The sequence below is a fragment of the Balaenoptera borealis genome (genome assembly GCF_965194805.1).
Source record: "Balaenoptera borealis genome assembly, chromosome: X".
In the NCBI taxonomy this organism is placed as follows: domain Eukaryota; kingdom Metazoa; phylum Chordata; class Mammalia; order Artiodactyla; family Balaenopteridae; genus Balaenoptera; species Balaenoptera borealis.
Window position 1 is genome coordinate 102,128,035 of NC_138881.1, and position 22,853 is coordinate 102,150,887.

At 34.6% G+C, this 22,853-nt stretch overlaps 1 long non-coding RNA gene across 1 annotated transcript in view; it reads right to left on the reverse strand.

The window, feature by feature from the left end:
• Nucleotides 1–15,830, reverse strand: part of LOC309620841 — a 42,438-nt gene extending 26,608 nt beyond the window's left edge. The window contains exon 1 of the long non-coding RNA XR_014239689.1: nt 10,926–15,830. This is a non-coding gene — a long non-coding RNA (uncharacterized lncRNA). The remainder of the gene's footprint in view (nt 1–10,925) is intronic.
• Nucleotides 15,831–22,853: the final 7,023 nt, after the last annotated feature.

Here is a 22,853-nt window from a genome sequence, read left to right on the forward strand (position 1 = left end):
ACTTTTCCATAGATCCTTTGTAAATATTTCTCATTCTTTCCTCGAAACTGCTCACTATCCACTGGGAGAAGATTGCCAGAAAGTTAAAAAAATAATAGCAATGGATAAGGGTTCTGGTTCAAGATGGTGACCTAGGAAGATCCTGAACTTACCTCCACTCACAGACTCACCACATCAACAACTATATATGGAAAAATTTTCCTGATAAAAATCCTAAAACTAGCAGGTACACATTGGGCAAATGAGAAAAAAAGAGACACATCAAAGCAGGTAGGAGGGGCTGGGGTACAATCTCACCATAAACCTTACCCCTGGCATGGTGACCCACAGCCAGGAGGAAACTCAAAACCTGGATCTTCTCCCTGAGAAGCAAAGAGTTTGAACCTCACATTGGGAACCCCAACTTTTAGGACCTGCACCTGAGAGATGAGTTCCCAAAGCACTTAGCTTTGAAAACCAGTGGGCCTTGCATCCACAAGACCCACAGGGTATAGCAAACTGAGAAAGCGCTCTTAAAGGGCTTTCCTGCTCAGACTCACTGGTCCCAGGGACCAGTGCAGAGGCAGCCAGACTTTTCCTGAAAAAGGCTTATTTGATTATCTTAAAGTGTCAGCCTGAGGGGAAGTCATCTAATTAACGCACATCCAGGTGTCTGCTAGGTTATTCTCTGGGAAGGGAGGTTGGCAGGTGCCATCTTTGCTCTCTCTGCCTCACTCCAGCTTACCTGTATCTCCCAGAAAGGAACTTGTACCCTCTTCTCATGCCCCAATTTTTGTGGTTGCCACCCAGGAGGCTCCTCTAGACTGCCTAGCTCTGGTGGCCGACAAGGCTTATGCTCACTGGCCCCAAGGGACTGTAACCAGCAGAGAAAAAAAAGTTCTTAAAGGGCTACTACCCCAGGGCACAGCAAGAGGTGACTGTCCAATGAGCCCAGGCTTTTTGCTGAAAGAGGCCTATTAGATTATAGCTGTGGCCTGAGGGGCAGGCTTCTAATTAAACACACGTTTAAGGACTGACTGTAATTGTGTTTCCAGAGGCCTAGAAGGGAGGGTGCTATCTTCGTGCTCTTCCTCTGCCAGGTTCCAGAGCACCAGTATTTCGCAGAGGGGAGCTTTTGCATGTATCTGGTGCGCCAGTTTTTGTGGCTGCTGCTGAAATGATGCCCTTAATCACTTGGCTCTGGAGGCCAGGGGGGCTTGCAGTCCCACAGGACTGTAACAATCAGAGAGTCAGTTCTTGGATGGCTACCACCCTCAGGGCACTGCACAGACAGAGACTGAAACCCACCCCAAGTCCTTCTGTGAAAAAGGCCTATTTGCTTGTCCTGGAGCTTTGGCCTGAGGGCCAGGCATCTTGTTTGTCACACATCTAAGGGCCTACTGATGTTCTCTCAAGGGACGGAGGCCAGTGGACGTCATCTTTGCACTCTCCCCTTGTCTCACTTCAGCTTGCTGGTATCTCTCAGAAAGGAGCTTGTACACTCATCTGGTCCCCCAATTTTTGTGACTGCTGCACAGGGGACACCTCTAGATCGCCTGTCTCTCATGGCCAATGGGACTTAAGCTTGCAGTCCCACAGTACTGTATATATTTGCAGACTTTAAAAACCACTCCCTGGGCTTCCCTGGTGGCGCAGTGGTTGAGAATCTGCCTGCCAATGCAGGCGACACGGGTTCAAGCCCTGGTCTGGGAAGATCCCACATGCCGCGGAGCAACTAGGCCCGTGAGCCACAATTACTGAGCCTGCGCATCTGGAGCCTGTGCTCCGCAACAAGAGAGGCCGGGATAGTGAGAGGCCGCCGGCGCACCGCGATGAAGAGTGGCCCCCACTCGCCGCAACTAGAGAAAAGCCCTCGTACAGAAACGAAGACCCAACACAGCCATAAATAAATAAATAAATAAATAATTAAAAAAAAAAAAAAAAAAACCACTCCCTGAGCATCTGGTGTTCAATCAGCCTGAATCTAGGTGCTGACTGAGATCCTCCCCTTTGGGACACTGACAGGTCTTGGCACACCCTCAACTACTGGGAACCAGTAAAAATAAAATGGGCTGCTTGGACAATCACAATGGTTCACTCTCTGTGCTGTGAAGTTCAGTGAGCTTTGACATATGCTCAATGTCTTATATCTACCATTAGGGTATTAGTCAGAATAGTTTCACTACCCTAAGAAATCCCTTGTGGTTCATCTATTCAACCCTCCCCTTTACCTGAACTCCTGGCCGCCATTGATCTTTTTGAGTTGTATATACTTTTGCCTTTTCCAAAATATGATGTGATTATACTGTATGTAGTCGTTTCAGTCTGGCTTCTTTCCCTTAATAATATGTATTTAAGGTTTATCCATGTCATTTCATGACTTAATGGGTCATTTTTTGTACTGCTGAATAAGATTCCATTGTAAGGATATATACAGTTTGCTTATCCATTCACCTCTCAAAGGGCATTTTAGTTGCTTCCAGTTTTTGGTGATTACAAATAAGGCTGTTACGTTTTTCAGTTCTATAATTTTATTTGATTCCTTTTAATAACATCTGTTTCTTTGCTGAGATTTTATTTTGAGAGAATTTGTAATTGCCTGTTAAGCAGTTTATGGTGTCTGCTTTAAAATACTTGTGACAGAATTTCAATATCTGATTCATCTTAGTGTTAGCATCTTAGTATTAGTTGATTGTTTTTTCTCATTCATGTTGTGCTTTTTCTGGTACTTGATATGGTGGGTGATTTTTGACTGTGTCCTGCATATTCTTGAGCATCCCTGGATTTTGGTATATGAGGAGATCCTGGAACCAGCCCCCATGGATACCAAGAGGAACTGTATTACTACCTCAGGTCTAGAGAAAAGTGGGAAGAAAAAATAGAGCAAACCCCCAATGCTTATTATTTTTTAATATATTAGAACCACACAATGAAGAAATATATACCAATAGCTCTTACTTTTCAGCCAGGTACCTCATTCCTCAGAGTAGCAAGTAAGGGGTAAGGCAATAGTCCAATAGTATTAATCCAGGGAAGTCTCCTCACATAGAGACTTTCTGAAATCAGTGTTTCTGTCTTATTATTGAGTTATAAGAGTTTTTTGGTATATATTCTGTATACAAAACCTTGATCAGATAAAATATTTTGCAATTTTTTTTTTCTCAATCTGCCTCTTTATTCTTGAAAGTCTTTCAGAGATCAGGAGTTTTTAATTTTGATGTATTCCAATTTGTATAGTCTTTATTTTACAATTTTCACATAGCCCAAAGCCACACAAATAAGAGATAAGCAATCCAATAACACTTGGCATTATTAATTTTTAAAATTGCCAATGTAATAGGCAAAACACTATATCTAATTCTTAAGAATTGCATTTATTTGATTATTAGAGATGTTGGACAATTTCTAATATTTTTTTTCTTACACTTATTAATTACCAACTTTTTTGACCATGTCATAGAGGGCAAATGTCACACATCTCCCAAAATATCCTGTGGTATATTTGTTAAAAAGAATTCTGCATAGACTGGATAGACCATGATGTTGACCAATACGGAAATGTTTATCCTTCAATTCAAGAAACTTGTTAGATAGAGCATGTTATACCTATGTATAGTTTGGAAGACTCAATCCATTTCTAAAAATTAGGACAAAAGACAGGAGATACATCATTTTTTATTATAACCGTAATGTATCCACTACCAGTTATTGCCTGATAGAACATAAGTAGGACTTGGTTATGCTCCTTGTTGTTAATGACCCAAAGATAAGCATGTATGTGAACACTATAGTTTCTCTTAATATCTTCATGAATGGAAGAACCATAACAAAATTTCCATACCTATTTACAACACATGTATTTTGCTGATATTTCACAATTTGGTGAAAAATTTAAAGTTTATTTTCTCACTCTTTTTTTACTTTAATGTGTATGACTCTGGCCTCAACTTAAACTTTGCATTTGCTCTTATACAAACATATAGAAGCAGCAGGACAAAGTGGCGACGTGGCAGTATAGAGGGTTAGGAGTTAGAAGCCGTGGGTTTAAGTCCCAAGCACTTAACACATTTATGGAACAACTCCCACAGTCCAAATTCTATTTAATTTGAACAGCTGAAGAGATGAAATCTAACTTTGCCATTTGCTAGTTGTTTAAACCTACGAAAGTCACTCCTTTTAGCTTTAATTTCCTCACTACAGGGTCATTAAGATTATGAAACAAGATAAAATTAAGAAAACTACTTTGTACATTATAAGTACAGCATACATGTAAGAGATTGCTATTATTTTGCAGTCACATCCCCTCTTCTTCTGAATAACTGGTGTTTTCCCATGTCTTACTTGGACCATCTGTAATTTAGATCACTTATTTTTGTGCTTAGTCTAAGCAGAGATGATCTCTATGTACATTTTCAGCTTTCCATATGTAGAGACATCTCAAAACTCCTAGGAGTTTTTTGGTATATATTCTGTCTACAAAACCTTGATCAGATGAAAATTTCTACAGAAGTGTTTTCTTAATCTCTTTGCCTCTTTATTCTTGAAAGTCTTACAAAGATCAGAAGTTTTTACTTTTGATCTGTTCCAATTTGTATATTCTTTGTTTTACAATCTTCACTTAGCCCAAAGCCACAACAAATTTTCTCTTATATTTTCTATTAGAAGTTTTATAATTTTAGCTTTACCTTTAGGTCTATGTTCCATTTCAAATCAATTTTTTGTATAGTATGAAGTAAAGTGAAGGTTATTTTATTTTTATTGTTTGCATATGGATATCCATTTGTTTAAGCACAATTTGTTGGAAAGCCTTTCTTTCCCCATTGAATTACCTCAGCACCATTTTAAAAAAGCAGTTGACCACATATGTATGTATCTATTTTTGAATTCTCAATTCTGTTCTATCAATCTATATGTCTGTTTTTATGTTGATGCCACATTTTTTTCTTTACTGTAGCTTTATAGTATGCCTTAGTCAGGTAGTGTAAGCTTTCCAGCTTTTTTCTTCTATTTCAAAATTATAATCTCTATTCTAGGTCTTTTGTATTTCCATGTAAAGTTTAGAATCAACTTGTCAATTTCTAAGAAACAACCTGTGAGAATTTTTTGGAGGGTTATATTGGATCTCACATCAATTTGAGAAGAATTGACACTGTAAGATATTGAGTCTTCCATTGTAGGCAGAATTATGGTTTCCATGATCTGTGTCCCCTGGTGTCACTCCTGTAATAATGTTACATTTCATGACAAAAGGAATGTGGAAATGTAATTCAAGTTACTAATCAATTGACCTTGAAATAGGGAGATTATTCTGGATTATCTGGGAGAGCAGTATGTAATCAATCACATGGGCTATTAAAAGCAGAAAGCAGGGGCAGAATTAGAATTATTAGAAATCCAAATGTTAATTTTTCAACCCAATATAAAAAGAACAAGATAAGGAAAAGTGTCTATTTGTGTGCTGATTCACATTTAAAGGTTTTATCTCATTACACTGTTTAATTAAAGGACTTGTTTTGAGTTAAGCACCAAATCCTGCAGCACAATTAGTAGATGTTGTTGTTGTTGTTGTTGTTGATACAACACACTGAAAAGGACACATCATTTCTGTGCTTTGGTGTTTTTTTTCCCCCAAATCCATAACCTCACTCCCATCATGGGAAAACAGCAGACAAATCCAAATTAAGGGTATTCTATAAAATAACAGACTAGTGATTTTCAATATTCTCAAATTCATTAAAGACAAGGAAACACTGAGGACCTGTTATGGACTAAAAGAGACAAAAGAGAATACTAAATACAATGTGGAACAAAAAAATGGTATTAGTGGAAAAATTGATGAAATTCTAATAAGGTCTATAATTTAGTTAATGATGTAATACAAATGTTACTTTCTTGTTTTTGACAATTGCACCATGATAATATAAGATATTAATATTAGGGGAACCTGGGTGAAGGATATGAGATGTTTTGTACTATTTTTGAAAATCTGAAGTTACTTGAAATGAAAAAATTTTAGAAAATTTATACTAAGGGAATAAAATGGCTAGCACTTAGCAAAGTTCTGAGAGCATGAGCATATGACAGGTAATCTTTGAATGGGGCATGGTCTATCAATATTTGACTACAAGAAAGGGTGCTATCCCTTATGGGCTGAGTGTGAGAAACTTGAATGTGATCACACAGCACAGAAGGATCAAAGCAGTACATAAAAGGAATTTTTATATCTCAATTCCAAGTTTACCAAGTACCTCCCCTACTTGAGTGGTAACAGCTCAGCTGAAGGACCAATTTGTGCCAACAGGTTGATCCATCCCGCAAAGCAAAAATACATTTTCTTAAGCCTTTCTGGGAAGTCAATGTCTTAACTAAAAGAAATAACCTTAACATTATGGATTTTAAGTATCATAACAGATCAGTCTATCCAACGTTTGGAGGCAGACAAGTCCTTGGAACTATTCTTAATTTGTTCTATTGTAGGTGGCTGCCTCTTCTGCTTCATCTATATCAGGAAGTCTGAATTAATCTTTCTGTTCTGACTGCTGTCTTATTAAATATCTGATATTTTCTTCATACTTTTACCTTTTTTCTCTCTAGCATTGTCTTTACATCTTCTGCATAATTAAAGAGGTATTCTTGTTTAGTTCAGTTATTAGAAGCCCTAGAAATGTGCCTTTGTGAAGTGAGCCGGCTACAATTTGATACACTGTATTACCATGGGCTTTAGCCCGTGGATTATGGGACCACTCACAATTGTCTTTGCTGAAATTTTATGGTTTGTAATACCTGGAGGGCATAGTGGTAATTTTGTACAACCTTTATTTCTTAAAAATAAGACATCATGGACTATTGAAATGCACAGTGATTGAGAGAAATGAAAGAAAGGTATGAGAAGAAGAAATAAATAAACGAAATGTTCTTTTTTAATGCAAAGGTAATACTTCACTGGTGTTATTTTCAGAAGGCAAATATTTTCAAGTATGAGCCAGCTTTCAACTAACAGAGACTTCCCTACTTTGGGATGTATATATCCCCCTGCTCTCCACACTCCTTCTGAATGCTACAAGGACTTCATTTTTTCTAACAACTAGCTAAAGTGCACGTTTATTTGACAATTTCATCACCAGTGGAAAAAGTCTGAAAATGGCATTCATATAGCTCTCTGAAAGATAGCAAGCACTTTGTGGAAAACTCCAGAAAACAGTACCAAATACATGGTTCGTTGATTAAATGTAGTGGGAAACCAAAAGCTACATTATATTTTAAATTCTCAGAAAATGCATGAAGTTGTACATGGAGTATCCATGATCTCTTTCTATCCTCTCTCTTTCTCAATCACATGCACACACACAATTTTAATTTGTTATTCTGATATCTAGTTGTTTTATTTGCTAAAAGTCTCATCCTAGTAATGTAAGTGTAACAATGTTAAAAATTAACAGTATGATTTGTGCTTTTGACTAGAGTACATAAACTACACATTTTCTCTGTATAAACAGAAAATTGTTCAGAAAGTTCAGTAAATGTTTATTATTAAAATCCACGTGCAAATATGAATAGATGAGAACATTTTTGGTAAGTTTTAGGTTTTTGACCAAAAGCCTAAGGCAAATATATTTAATGGGAGAGAATTCATATACTTTCCCTTTAAGGTAAGGTGCAAGGCAAAAATGCTTGTTACTTCCATCACTGGTTAACACAGGGAATCCTGTCACATTACAATGGGAAAAATATAAATACCTGGATTGGAAGAAAAGAACAATAACTTTCATTTTATATAGATAATTTGACCATTTACATATAGGAACCCCTATGAAATCAACATACAAATTATTAGAATGAAAGTGTTCATAGAGCAACAAAAATCAAGAGTTCTTCCACACTTGGAATAAGTGACTAAGGTATTATTTCTATTAATATTATGAATGAAGTATGTCCTTTTCACTGTATATTCTTGCCAGTGTAATCAGTGTTTCATAAGGAGACAGTAGAGATAATGAGGAAGAAGAAATATATGAAGAATGATTGTTGGTGATTTAGAATTTTCCAAAACTGTCAGAGGACCTCAATCCACAAACATAAGAAGCACGATAGGGACTTCCCTGGTGGTCCAGTGGTAAAGAATCCGCCTTCCAATGCAGGGGGCATGGGTTCGATCCCTGGTTGGGGAACTAGATCCCACATGCCGAGGGGCAAGTAAGCCTGCCCGCCACAGCTACTGAGCTCGCGTTCCTCAACAAGAGAGCCCACGTGTTGCAAACTACAGAGCCCACACGCCCTGGAGCCTGCGCACCACAACTAGAGAGAAGCCCACATGCTGCAACGAAGACCTGACACAGCCAAAAAAATAAAGAAAAATAAATAAATAAAATTTAAAAAAGAATCACTATAAAACCCAAGACGTATATATACAAAAAACTTCAAACCAAGGCACATCATAGTAAGACTGCTGAAAATAAAATGCAAGGAGAAAATCTTTAAAGACTCTCAAGAAAGAAATGACACAATATCATTAAGAACAACAATATAACTAACAGCTTACTTCTCAACATCAACAAAAACCAACAAGAAGACAGGGAATAATATTTTTAATGTAAAAATAAAATAAATGCAAATTTAAAATTTAATAATGAACTTATCCCTCATGTATTAAGGTGAATTAAATACATTTTTAGAAAACCAAAATGAGAGAATTTATCATTAGTAAGCCTGCCCTAAAATTAAAAACTAGTATTTAGGCTGATGGAAAATTATTCCACGTTGCAGTTTGGAGATGCAAGATGTAAAAAGGTAAATATAAATGAATTGTTGTCAGTATAAAACTACAGAACATCAGAAGCAGCAGCAGCAACAATGATGTTTCCTTATATATATATGAAAATAAAATATACAAAACCCAGAAAGTGATAAGTGAGTTTAAAGTAGCCTGATGTCTTTTTAGTATTTGAAATTTAATAAAAGTAATAATATTGGATTTTAAATCGAGGCTTCATGTTGTAGTCTTTAGGATAAACATTAATATAGACCTGAAAGAATGTGCAAATAATAAGTTAAAAGAGGGGTAAAATGGTATGATAAAACACAATAGAAAAAGGTCAGGTAAAAAGAAAATTAGTTAACATAGAGAGGTGGGACAAAGAGCAAGCACATTGTACAATGGTAGATTTTAAGCCAAATATATCAGTCATTCCATTAAATAGCTTAATTTCCTAATTAAAAACAAAGTCAGTCTGGATAAAAAACTAGAGATGCCCTCTAAATAAAATGACATAAATAGATTGAAGGGCAAAATATGAAAAAGGGTTATGATATCAACAAAAAGAAAACTGTTCTAGCTGTACTCATATGACAAAAATAGAACATAAAAGTAGAAGCATTACTAGAGATAGTTATTTCATAAGGATAGAGTCTCAAAATACCAGGAATATATATATACATTCTAACTTTGTATAAACCTAATGAAATAATCTCAAAATATACTAAGCAAAGACTAACAGAACTAAAGGAATAGATTAATCCATAGTCCTAAGTGGAGATTTTAACATTTATTTCATAGTAAATTTAGAACAAGATAACAGAAAAGATCATTTAAGATTGAAGTAGAAGGAAGGAAATGATCAAATTCAAGAGAGACATAATAAAATATGAAGCAAATATACAATAGAGAATAAATAAAGCCAAATGTTGGCTCATTTACAACATGTTTGATTTTTTTTTCACTCTGTCAAGACCAATCAAGGAAAAAAAAAAAAAAAGGCAGGACAGAAATAACCAGGACCTGGAATGAAAAATGGGCATCACTTTAGATCCTATGGATTATTATAAAGACATTAGCAGGGTAATTTGAACAACTTTACAAAAATAAATTTTTTAACTAGATGAAAGGAGAAAGTTTCTTTAGAAATACATGTGAATAAATGAAACAAGAGGACATGGAAAATCTGAATAATTCTCTGTCTATTAATGGGTTTGATGTCATAATTCATTTGAATATCTAATGGAAACCTTTTCCCAATTAGTGTCTGCTTATGCATAGGATGAAGTGATTTGTGTCCCTCTGAGAACTAGTGGAAATGCCAGCTAAATTTTTTTTCAAATCTGCTTAAAGGCATAAAAGAACAGGGGATAAGATTCTGTACAAGGCTGAAACACGTAAAGGTAAGCTGAAGATATGCAGTCATTCAGTCATTTTTCCCGTAGTAGCATTTGCTGATTTCAAATTAGGGAAGAGGTTAAGAAGTAGAAAGCTGAGAAGAGATCGGGAGACTGAAGCCAGCAGAACTCTTGGGAGTAGTATGCAATGGAGCAACAAAATAGGAGACTTTAGGGCCACAGATGTCTGGAGTCCTCTGAAAATATTGGCTATATTCTGAACCTATGGTGGGTAGTAGACTAAAAAGCTAAGTCAAAAATATGTGAAAAACAAAATTTCCAAAATCTTGCAGTGCTGAAAATTAAAAGATTATAGCTCATGACCCATCAACAAGAGGGACTCCAATGAACAACGCAGCAGATTTACATTGGGAACTTCTGGTGAACTACAACATACCCACAGGATAAACCAGTTGTAAACTGAGCCTTACCAAATCTACAACCCAATATTAACTCCATGAGTCCCTGTCTGCATGAAATTATCACCTCCAACTTTAACTGACTAGCAAAGGAGCTTATGAATACTATTTGGTGTATAATAAAATCATCTGAAAACTCTAGAGGTTTTCTTTTTTTTTTTTTTTTTTTAGTTGGCTGTGTTGGGTCTTAGTTGCGGCATGCAGAATCTTCATTGCAGTGCGTGGGCTTCTCTCTAGTTGTGGCGCATGGGCTCCAGAGCACGTGGGCTCAGTAGTTGTAGCACACAGGCTTAGTTGCCCCACGGCATGTGGAATCTCAGTTCCCCAACCAGGGATCAAACCCACGTCCCCTGCATTGGAAGGCGGATTCTTAACCACTGGACCACCAGGGAAGTCCCTAGAGGTTTTCTTTTAATACATGATTTTTGGTATTCATTTAAAAAATTACTTGGTATTCCTATAAAACAAACATAATAGAACAGCTAGGCAGAAGATAATAAGGAAATAGAAGACTTGAACAACACTATACACAAATTAGGGCCAATAGACGTCTATAGAACATTCTACCAAACAAGAGCAGAATTCTTCCCAAGTGTACATGGAACATTCTCTAAGATAAACCATATGCTATCCCATGAAACAAGCCTGAATAGATTTAAAGAGATGGAAATCATAAAAGATATGATATTCTATCACAATGGAGTAAAATTAGAAATTAATAACAGAAATAAATTTATGTAATTCCCAAATAGTGGAAGTTAAATAACATACTCCCGAATAACCAAAGGGTCAGAGGAGAAATCATACAAAAATTAGAAGATACTTTGGAACAAATGAAAATGGAGATAAAACATACCAAAATTTAAGGAATGTAGCTAAAGCTGCACTTAGAGGGAAACTTATAGCTGTAAATGCCTACAGTAAAAAAGAAATCTCAAAACAACAACCTAACCTTCCATCTTAAGATACCAGGAAAAGAGAAAAATGGATAACCCTTTAGTTAGACTGACCAAGAAAAAAGAGAAGACTCAATTTATTAAAATAAGTAATGAAAAAGGTATATTACTACTGACATCACAGAAAGAAATGATTGGAAGGAAATACTATAAATAACTCCATGTCAACACATTAACTTCAGTGAAACGGAAAAATTTCTAGAAACACATAAAAACCAAAACAGACTCAAGAAGAAATAAAAAATCTGAGGAGACCAAAAACAAGTATCATGAATTGAATCAAGCTTCCCCTTCCCAAAATTCATATGTGAAAATCCTAACCTCCAGTGCCTTAGAATGTGACCTCATTTGGAAATAGGATCTTTGCAGATATAATTAAGATGAGGTCATATGACTGGTGTCCTTACAAATATGAGAAATTTGTACTCAGACATACATACAGGGTAACATTATGTGAAGATGAAGGCAGAAATTGGGGTGATGCTTCTATAAGCCAAGATGCACCAAAGATTGACAGTAAACCACCAGAAACTAGAGGAGAGACATGGAACAGATTCTTGCTCATGACCCTCAGGAGGAACCAACCTGTCAACAGTAATCTCAAACTTCTAGCCTCCAGAATTGTGAGAAAATAAATGTTTATTGTTTAGGGTACCCTGTGTGTAGCACTTTGCTACAGCAGCCCTAGCAAACTATTATTAGTGGAGAGATTAAATTAATAACGGAAAAAAAAATAAAATCCCAGGCTAGGGTGGCTTCACTGGTGAATTTTGCCAAGCATTTAAAGAATACCAATTATCCACAAATTCTTCCAAAAAAAACCCAAAGATAAAGGAACATTTTCCAACTCATTCTATAAAGCCAGCATTACCCTGATACCAAATCCAGATAATGAAATCATGAGAAGAGAGATCTCCAGCCCATTATTCCTTATGCATATAGATGCAAAATCCTCAACAAAATACTAGCAAGCTGGATCCAGTAATACATAGAAAGCATTATACACCATGACCAAGTGTTATTTATCCCAGGAATCCACAAATAAATGAAATACAAAATATCAATATAATAAATGACAGAATCCTCATTATCATTTCGATAGTTGTAGAAAAAGCTTTTGAGAAAATTTAATATCCCCAGAGATTAAAAAACAAACAAACTAGGAATGCAGAGGATCTTCCTCAATCTGATAAAGGGCATCTAACAAAAAACATCCACAGCTAACATACTGAATGGTGAAAGACTAGATGCTATCCTGTGAGATCAGGAACAAGACAGGGATTTCTGTTCTCACCACTTCTATTCAACGTTGTACTTGAGGTGTTAGCCAGGCAATTAGACAGGATATGAAATAAGATGCATCCAGATTGGAAAGGAAGAAGTAAAACTACCTCCATCTAGAACTAATAAACTAATTCAGCAAGGTTACAGGATACAAGATCAATGTACAAAAATCAATTATATTTCCCTATATTTGCAATGAACAAACCAAAAATATTATTGACAGTTACACTTATAATAGCATCAAAAAAACAACAACTTAGGAATAAATTTAACTAAAAGTTTATGCTTTGAAAACTTCTAAACAGGGGAAAGAAGACTCTTTTGAACAGATAGTACAGGGACAATTGGATATCCACATGTAAATAAATGAATCTGGACTCCTACTTCATACCATATTTTAAAATTAATTCAAAATGCATCAAAGACCTAAATGTCAGAGAAAACACTCTAGAAGTCTTAGGAGAAAACATACGCATAAAACAGCATGGCCTCTATTTCTTAGAAATGATATCAAAAGCACAAAGAACAAAAGAAAAAATAGGTACATCAGCAAGATTAAAAATGTCTGTGCTTAAGGACACAAGAAAGTGCAAAGACAATTCACAGAATGGGTGAGGGGTGGGATTATGGCAAGAGGATGTCTTAGATTTTTCTACAGGCTTCGGTGTCACTGGTTTCACGCTAATCTAGGGTGCTGGAGCCTCTCAATTAGTTTCTGGATTTTTCACAAAGAGAACTAATCCATACATCATTGTTGAATGGGTGTGTCTCTCCAGGGAAAGAGGGTCCAGGGCTTCCTATTCTTTCCTCTTGCTGATATCACTCCTCAATATTGATTTTTTAAAAAACACAATTATTCATTTGAATATCTTTTCTTTGCATTTGACTTTCTCAAATGTAAAAAGCAAGATATCATTTATAAAGATTCTGATCACTTGCGTTCTGATCAGTGGAGGTAAATTTCTCTGAGATTACATCCTGAAACAAAGTTGCTGTTACAGTCATACACTAAAGAGTTGACGAAATATACATTTTAAGTACTGCACTTCAGCACTCTTTCTTACACATTGCCATACAAATGTAAATCAATGCCTTTCTGGAAAGCAGATTGCAATTATGTATCGAGCCTTAACAATATTTGTACTCTTTAAACTAGTAATTCAACTCAGAGAAATTGACCTACATCTGTATTTCCTAGGAATAAAGACTTACATTGAGTACTGTTCTTTGCAGTTTTTCTTTTTCAGTAAAACTAAAATTTTCGAAATACCTCAAGTGCCCAACAATAAAAGAATGATTCAATAAAGCATGGTACATACCCACATGGAATCCTTTACAGCTATTAAAATGCATACTTAAAAATATTTTAGGCTTGAGGAAATACTTGCAATTAATGGTAAGCAGAGAAAAAACAAGCTAATACTAAAATATGCAGGTGTAAAAATCACAGGACACCTGGGATTCATTTTTAAATACTTAAGCAAAAGAAAATTTAAAATTCAGGTGATAAAGACACTGAGGGATATTCTTAATAATTGTTGAGTCTTGGTGCCATTTGATTTATTATGATCATCTCTAATTTAGGTATGTTTAAAGAAATTCATGATCACTTTAAAAACAACCTGCAGATGAATGGATAGAGCAGAGGGGATTTTTAGGGCAGTGAAGCTATTCTGTATGATACTGTAATGGTGGTTACATGTCATTATACATTTTTTAAAACTCACAAAATGTACAAGACAAAGAGCGAACCCTAAAGTAAACTATGGACCTTAGTTTAAAATAATGCATCAATATTGGCTCATCAGTTGTAACAAATATACCATGTAAGCAAAATGTTAATAGGGGTAACTGTCTGGGGAGGTTGAGGGGATCCATGGGAACTCTGTACTTTTCACTCAGTTTTTGTTGGTAAACCTAAAACTGCTCTTTAGAAATAGTCTAATTACGGAGAAAAGAAAGAGTAGTGGTTACCAGAGGGGAAGGGGTAGGGGTTGGTGGGGGACAGAGAGTGAAATTTTTGGTGGGGAGCATACTGTAGGGTATACAGATGTAGAAATGTAGTACATATGAAGCTTATACAATGCTCTAAACCAATATTACCTCAATAAAAATAAATTTTAAAAATAGTTTATTTAAAATAAATAAGATACCACGAATAAGCAGTATATTATCAATTTTCTTGTATGTCTTTACATTGAGTAAGGCTGAAATATATAAATGTAAAGAAAAGAAATATTTGGTGGAATTATGAATTATTTTTATGTTCTTATTCCTAGTTTTGTTTTCTTCTAAATTATTAGGTAAAGGTTAAAGAAAATTCTTACATGCATATTATAGTCAACACCACCTCCCAGAAAAACCTCTGTTATTATATTATCATTTGGTCTTAATTCCTTTCAGTATATTCATTATGTGTAACTTATACACAACAAATCTTACTCTGTATGTGTTTTTGGCATGTGAGATCTGTTTAACACAATCTCTGGTGAAAATATCCAAGTAACGTTGGGAGTCAGAGGGTAAACAAATAAATCTATAAATCAATTTGTAGGAATTGGCGGTTACCATTTTCATTCAGTCTAATATCTTTCTACAAGAGCAAGCAAACGAGGAAATATAATTGTGTGAAATGTCAACATTTATTCTTTCAAAGGTAAATTTTGAACTTTTCAAAATAGCTCTTTCTAGCTATTTAAATATGGTAGTTTATTTTTCCATAGTTATTGTGTAGTAAATGTTAAAACCAAATCTGAAGAATAAAAAAATGTAAAATATTTTCACTCAAAAACAGCAGATCTAAAACAGTTTTTCCCTGAGACTGTATTCTTCAAAATCCCTGCTTCCTCACTATCATTTAAAAACTAATCTTTAGAAGGACCTTCAAGATGGCAGAGGAGTAAGACGTGGAGATCACCTTCCTCCCCACAAATACATCAAAAATACATCTACATGTGGAACAACTCCTACAGAACACCTACTGAATGCTGGCAGAAGACCACAGCTCAGTGCTTTGTGTCCACCTAGAAGGGTGGGATAGGGAGGGTGGGAGGGAGATGCAAGAAGGAGGGGATATGGGGTTATATGTATACGTATAGCTGATTCACTTTGTTATACAGCAGAAACTAACACAACAATGTAAAGGAATTATACTCCAATAAAGATGTTAAAAAAAAACTAATCTTTATATTTACTTCTCCTTTGCCTCTAATTCTATTTGGACATCTTCTTTAGCCTATTGTTACCGGTTGTATTGATCAATTTTCAAATGTTGAATGAGTCTTGCATATCTGGAATAAATCTCCTTTGGTTATGGTGTATCATTCTTTTTATATGTTGTTGGATTTGATTTGCTAATTCTTTTTTTTAATTTTAATTTTATTTTTGGCTGCGTTGGGTCTTTGTTGCTGCACGCGGGCTTTCCTCTGGTGTGGCGAGTGGGGGCCACTCCTTGTTGCGGTGTGCAGGCTTCTCATTGTGGTGGCTTCTCTTGTTGTGGAGCATGGGCTCTAGGCACACGGGCTTCAGGAGTTGTGGTACACGGGCTCAGTAGTTGTGGCACACGGGCTTAGTTGCTCCGTGGCATGTGGGATATTCCCGGACCAGGGCTCGAACCCATGTCCCCTGCACTGGCAGGCAGATTCTCAACCACTGCACCACCAGGGAAGCCCTGATTTGCTAATGTTTAATTAAGGTGTCTTGCACCAGTGTTCATGAGACATATTGCTTGGTAGTTTTCCTTTCCCGTAATAGCTTTAGTCTAGTTTTAGTGATAGGGTAATGCAAACCTCATAAAATGAGTGAGGAAATGTTCCCTCTGCTTCTATTTTCTGGAAGCAATTGTAAAGAATTGGTATCTTTTTTTCATTAAGTTTTGGTAGAAAACCTTATGGGCTTGGTGTTTTCTCTTTTGGAAGGTTATTAGTTATTGATTCAGTTGTTATAAGTAGATATAGGCCTATTTATCTGTTTCTTCTTGTGTTAGTTTTGTTGGTTTATGTCTTTCAAGGAATTGGTCTATTTCATCTGTTATCAAATTGATGGACATAGAATTGTTCATAATAATTTTGGCATGACAGTTTGCCCTGCAACCTCAGTTTTCTGCTGGGTCCAGGTAAAATTATTGATTTTCAGTTTGCTCAGCCTTTTTCTTTTAAGGACTAGAGTAAAACTGGAAGTCTATTTTCAAGTCTTTAAAGTACCAATCTTTACAACAGTGATTTGTGACAACTTTTTTGATGCTACAGTAATATGATGAAGTCTATAAACCCTCACTGCAGTACAAAATGAATAAAACTATTATCCCGATATTGAATACAATTCAACACTGAACCTGCCCTGAGACCCATTCTCGGTGTCCCTTATACTAAGGCAGTATTTTCCAAAATTTCATACCCATGGCCATTTGTAGCAAAATTGCCTGGGGTTCTTGTTAAACATGTAGAACTATTGACCTGCCCCAATCCTACTGAATAAGAGTATTTTGGAGGGAGCTTGGAACTCTATTTAAATAAGCATTACAGATTTTGTGTGCCATAATAAAATATAAGAACTACTTCTCTCTCCAACCTGCTACACTCAATGTAGCATTATCATTGCACTCTTTCTCAGTAAAATTCTTGGCATTAATATTCTATCCACATTTTCTTTTCACATTGTTCTTTGCACATTTCTTTCTTTTCTCTGATCCCAAAGTTCTCCATACTTTTCCCACCATCTTCATTTTCCCAATTTCTACCATTATATGAAGACTTCATTACCTTTCTATTTTTTACAGGAAGTTGTCTTCTATTATTCAAATGTAGTATCATCTTTATCTCCTCACAACCTTTACTAGTGTAATAATATTGTGCTCTAGTTTTGTTTTGTTTTTGTTTTTGTTTTTGATATATCCAAGTATTTTTATCCCTGAACATTTTTAGCTGGGTATCAGGAATAATACATTTTTCCTTCTGAAGGGATAGAACATCATCATCATTAATTTAGATTACCAGTCATGAGTACACATATCTTTAGATATGGCATATCTAATATCTAGGTTTACCTAAATGTATCTAGATATAAATAAATAGGGTATATCTAAATATTATATATATCTGAATATCTTTAGATACTAGGTATCCAGCTCATATTTTGCAGCACTTTTGCACCTTTTTCCTGGACATTCAGTTCTCTCATAACATGATAGATTTCATTTTCCCTCTGGTATTCACTAAGAAGCACAGTTGGCTTTGCATTATTCTCTAGTTTATACATTTTCTTATAATTCCATTTTTGTATTGGCAATGTTTTTCCAGCATCTTTCAACAAAATTTAATTTGGGAGACCAAGATTTTAGTCATTCTGATTTAAAATGTAAACTAAAAAAATAGAGGCATACTGTGTTTAGTACAAAGTGACTATATAAATTAGCTGGCAAGAACTAACTTTTATATTCAATATAATTTACACATAGAAAATCATGATGGGGTGAGTGTACCAATCAATGAAGTTTTACAAAGTGAATATGCCCAGATAAACATCACCTGGACCAATATATAGAAAATTGCCAGCATCTTAGACACTTCATCCCAGCCAACAGATCCTCTACCCCAAAGTAATCACTCTTCCAACTTGTATAATCTAAGATAAGGCTTTTATATTTTTGAATTTGATATACATGTTATCACACAATGCACTCTTTTGTGTCTGGTTTCATTTGCTCAATATTATATTTAAGATTCATCCATATTGTTGTATGTAATAGGTTGCAGTTATTTTCTCCCAATGCTGAAAAGGCTTGACTTTTCATTCTTTTCATGGAGATTTGTTTTATGAAATCATTTTTTAATTTTGTTGTCCAATTTATCAACTCTCTTCTTTATGGTTAGTGCTTATGGCATCTTCTCCTACCCCAAGATCATGAATATATTCTCATGATTATCTTTTAGCAAATTGGGTTATCTTTTAAAAGGCGTACTCCTTTACCTCTTTATGTTGCAATCTACAATCCACTTGGAATTTAATTTTGTGTATGCTGTGAGGTATGAGTCATGATTCTTAATTTTTTTAAATATATGGGTATACGATTGACCCAGCACCATTAATTTTTCCTTTTCTACTGTTCCACTCTGCTTTTTCCAGAAACAAACTGTCAAATTTAGCAATATCCCTGTTTTTTCTAGTTTGCTAACAGTTTTATTATTATTATTATTATTATTATTATGTGAGAATGTTGGCTTTTATTAAACGTTTTGCTGCATCCAATGAAAGGATCATATGATTTTCTCCTTTGTTCTGTCGATGTGAGAAATTATGTAATTACATGGATTGAATTTTTAATTGTCGTAAAAAATACATAACATAAAATTTTCCATTTTAACCATTTTTAAGTGTATGATTCAGTACCATTAAGTACATACACATTATTGTGCAGCCTTCACCATTATCAATCTCCAGAACTTTTTATTCATCCCAAATTGGATTGATTTTTGAGCAATAGTTATACATTCTTTTACTATTTTTTAATTGCTATTGTAACAATTACAAGATGCATTCTTAGCTTAGTAAGTGCAATATAAAGTAGAATGTTTCAACTTTATTGACAATTAAAAACCATTAGAATAGGTTAACTCCATTTAGCACCTTCTTGCATTCTGTGCTCTTTGTCACACATTTGAATTCTTCAAAATCTCCAAGTATTTTGTACCCCACAGAATATCATTATTATTGTTTCATTTATACAATATGAATTTAGATTTTAACTCCACATTTACTTTTTATTTTTCATTCTTTCTTGCAATTCCTTGTTACCATCAAAAATCAGTTTTATTCTGTGTGAACTCCTCCCTTAATATTCCCTTTAATGCTGGTCTACTGATAGTGAATTTTCTCATTTTTTTTGGTCTTAGAAAGTTGTTATTTTTACTTCATTTTAGAAACTACTTTTTAGATGTAATTTACATATGATTAAATGCAAAAAATTAAACACACAGTTCGAAGGCTTTAACAAATATACACACCTATGTAACACTAGTTAAGAGGTAGAACATTTCCATCACTCAGGAAAGTTACCTCACACCCCTTTGCAAGATAACCACCCACCAAAGTAACCAGCATTCTGGTGTGTATCACAGCAACTTAATTTTATCTACTGTAGAAATTCATATGCATGGGATTGTACAGTAAGTACTCTTTTGTTTCTAGCTTCCTTAACCCAAAATATTCTTTTGTTATCATCCATACAGTTGCGTGTTCAAATAGTTTGTAATTTTTGTACTGAGTACTTTTCCATTGTATGGATATATCATAGTTCATACAATCTCTTCTTAACAGATGTTTGTATTTTTCCAGATTTTAGTTCTAAATAGAGAACCTCTTCTAAATAGAGAAGCTATGAAATTCCTGAATAAGTCTTTCTGTAGATATTACTTTTTTATTTACCTTTGGAAAATAACTAAGAGTGATTAATAGGTTAGGTCTATATTTAACTTGTATAAAAAATTGCAAAATCTGTTTCCCAAAGTGATTTTTACCATTTTACACTTACATCAGCAACATATAAGACCTCAAGCTGCTCTGCATCTTCACCCACACTTGAAATCGTCATTCATTTTAATTTTATTCTAATGAGTGCAGAGTGCTACCTTTCATGGTTTAATTTTCAATTTCCAAATGACTAATGATGCTGAACACCTTTTTGTGTTTTTTCAGCCATTGCTATATCTTCTGTTACTTTCTAAGAAGATGTATTGCCTACTTTTAAATTAAAAGTATGTCTTTTAATTATTGAATTGAATTCTATATATATTCTGTATACAACCTCTTTGTCAAATTTATGTATTATGTTAATTATCTCCAAGTCTGTGCTCTTTTTATTTTCATAATAATGTCTTCAAAAGAGCAAAAGCTTTTAATTTTGATAAGGTCCAGTATTTTTTTTTCAAAATGTAAACTTTGTTTATTTATTGAAATAAAGTTGACATACAATATTATGTTAGTTTCAGGTGTACTACATGATTTGACATTTGCATACATTAGGAAATTATCACCACAATAAATCTAGTAACGATCTGTCCCAATGCAAAGATACTACAATATTATTGATCACATTCCTTGTGCTGTATTATATCCCTATGACCTATTTCTCATATAACTAAAGGTTTATACCTCTTAATTCCCTTTACCTATTGACACTCCCCCATGCCCTCCCCTCTGTCAATCACCCATATTTCTCTGTATCTATGAGTCTGTTTTGTTTTGTTTGCTTGTTTTGTTTTTTAGTTGCCAAATGTGAGATCATGTGGCATTTATCTTTCTCTGACTTATTTCACTTAGCATAATACCCTCTAAATCCATCCATGTTGTTGCAAATAGCAAGATTTCATTATTTTTATAGCTGAATAATTTATAATTTATAGCTGAATCATAATTTATAGCTGAATAATTTATAGCTGAATAATAAATATTCAGCTATAAATAATATTTTGTGTGTGTGTATATACATACCATGTCTTTTTTATCCATTCATCTATTCATGTATACTTAGGTTGTTTCCATGTCTTGGCTATTGTGAATAATGCTGCAATGAAAATTGGTGTGCATATGTGTCACAGAATTAGTGTTTTTGTTTTCTTTGGGTAAATACCCAAAATATTTTCACCAAAGTGAAATTGGTGGATCATATGGCAGTTTTATTTTAATTTTTTGAGGAACCTTCATACCGTTTTCTGTAGTGGCTACACCAATTTACATTCTCACCCACAGTGCACCAAGGTTCCCTTTTCTCCACATAATTGGCAATACTTACTATTTGTTGTCTCTTTGATGACAGACATTCTGACAGGTATGAGGTGGTATCTCCTTGGGGTTTTGATTTTCATTTCCCTGATGATTAGTGATGTTGAGCATTCTTTTCATGTGTCTCTTGGTCATATGTATGTCTTCTTTGGAAAAATGTCTATTCAGGGCCTCTACCCATTTTTAATTGGGTTTTTCAATGTTAAATTTTATGAGTTTTTGTATATTTTCTATATTAACTTGTTATCAGATATATTGTTTGCAAATATCTTTTCCTGTTCAGTAGGCTGTCTTTCTTTTTGTTGATAGTTTCTTTTTCTGTGCGGAAGCTTTTTAATTTGCTGTAGTCCCATTTGTTTATTTTTGCTTTTGTTTCTCTTGCCTGAGGAAACATACCCAAAAGAATGTTGTTAACATCCATGTCAAAGAGCGTACTACCTATGTTTTCTTCTAGGAGTTTTATGCTTTCAAGTCTTAACATTGAAGTGTTTAATCTATTTTGAGTTTATTTTTGTATACACTATGAGAAAGTAGTCCATTTTGATTCTTTTCCATGTAACTGTCCACTTTTCTTAACACCATTAATTGAAGACCCTATCTCTTCCCCATTGTATATTCTTGCCTCCTTTATCATAGGTTAACTGACCATATAAACATGGGTTCATTTCAGAGCTCTCTGTTGTGTTCCATTGACCTATGTGTCTGTTTTTGTGCCAGTCCCATACTGTTTTGATTACTGTACCTTTGTAGTATAGTTTGGAATCAGGGAGTGTGATACCTCCAGCTTTGTTCTTCCTCATGATTGTGTTCACTGTTTGGGGTATTTTGTGTTTTCCAATGTATTTTAGAATTATTTGTTCTAGTTCTGTGAAAAAATGTCATTGGTGTTTTGATGGAGATTGCATTGAATCTGTAGATTGCCTTGAGTAGTATGGTCATTTTAATAATGTTAGTTCTTCCAGTCCATGAGCACAATATATTTTTCCATTTGTGTCATCTTCTATTTCTTTCATCAATGTTTTATAGTTTTCTGAATATAAGTCTTTTACTTTTATTCTTTTTGATTTGGGATTATTTTCTAAATTTGTCTTTCCGATAGTTTGTTCTTAGTGTATAGAAACACAACAGATTTCTATATATTAATTTTGTATCCTGCAACTTTGCTGAATTCATTTATTAGTTCTAATAGTTTTTTAGTGGCATCTTTAGGATTTTCTGTATATAATATCATGTTGTCTGCAAGCAGTGATAGTTTTACTTCTTCATTTCCAATTTGGATGCCTTTTAT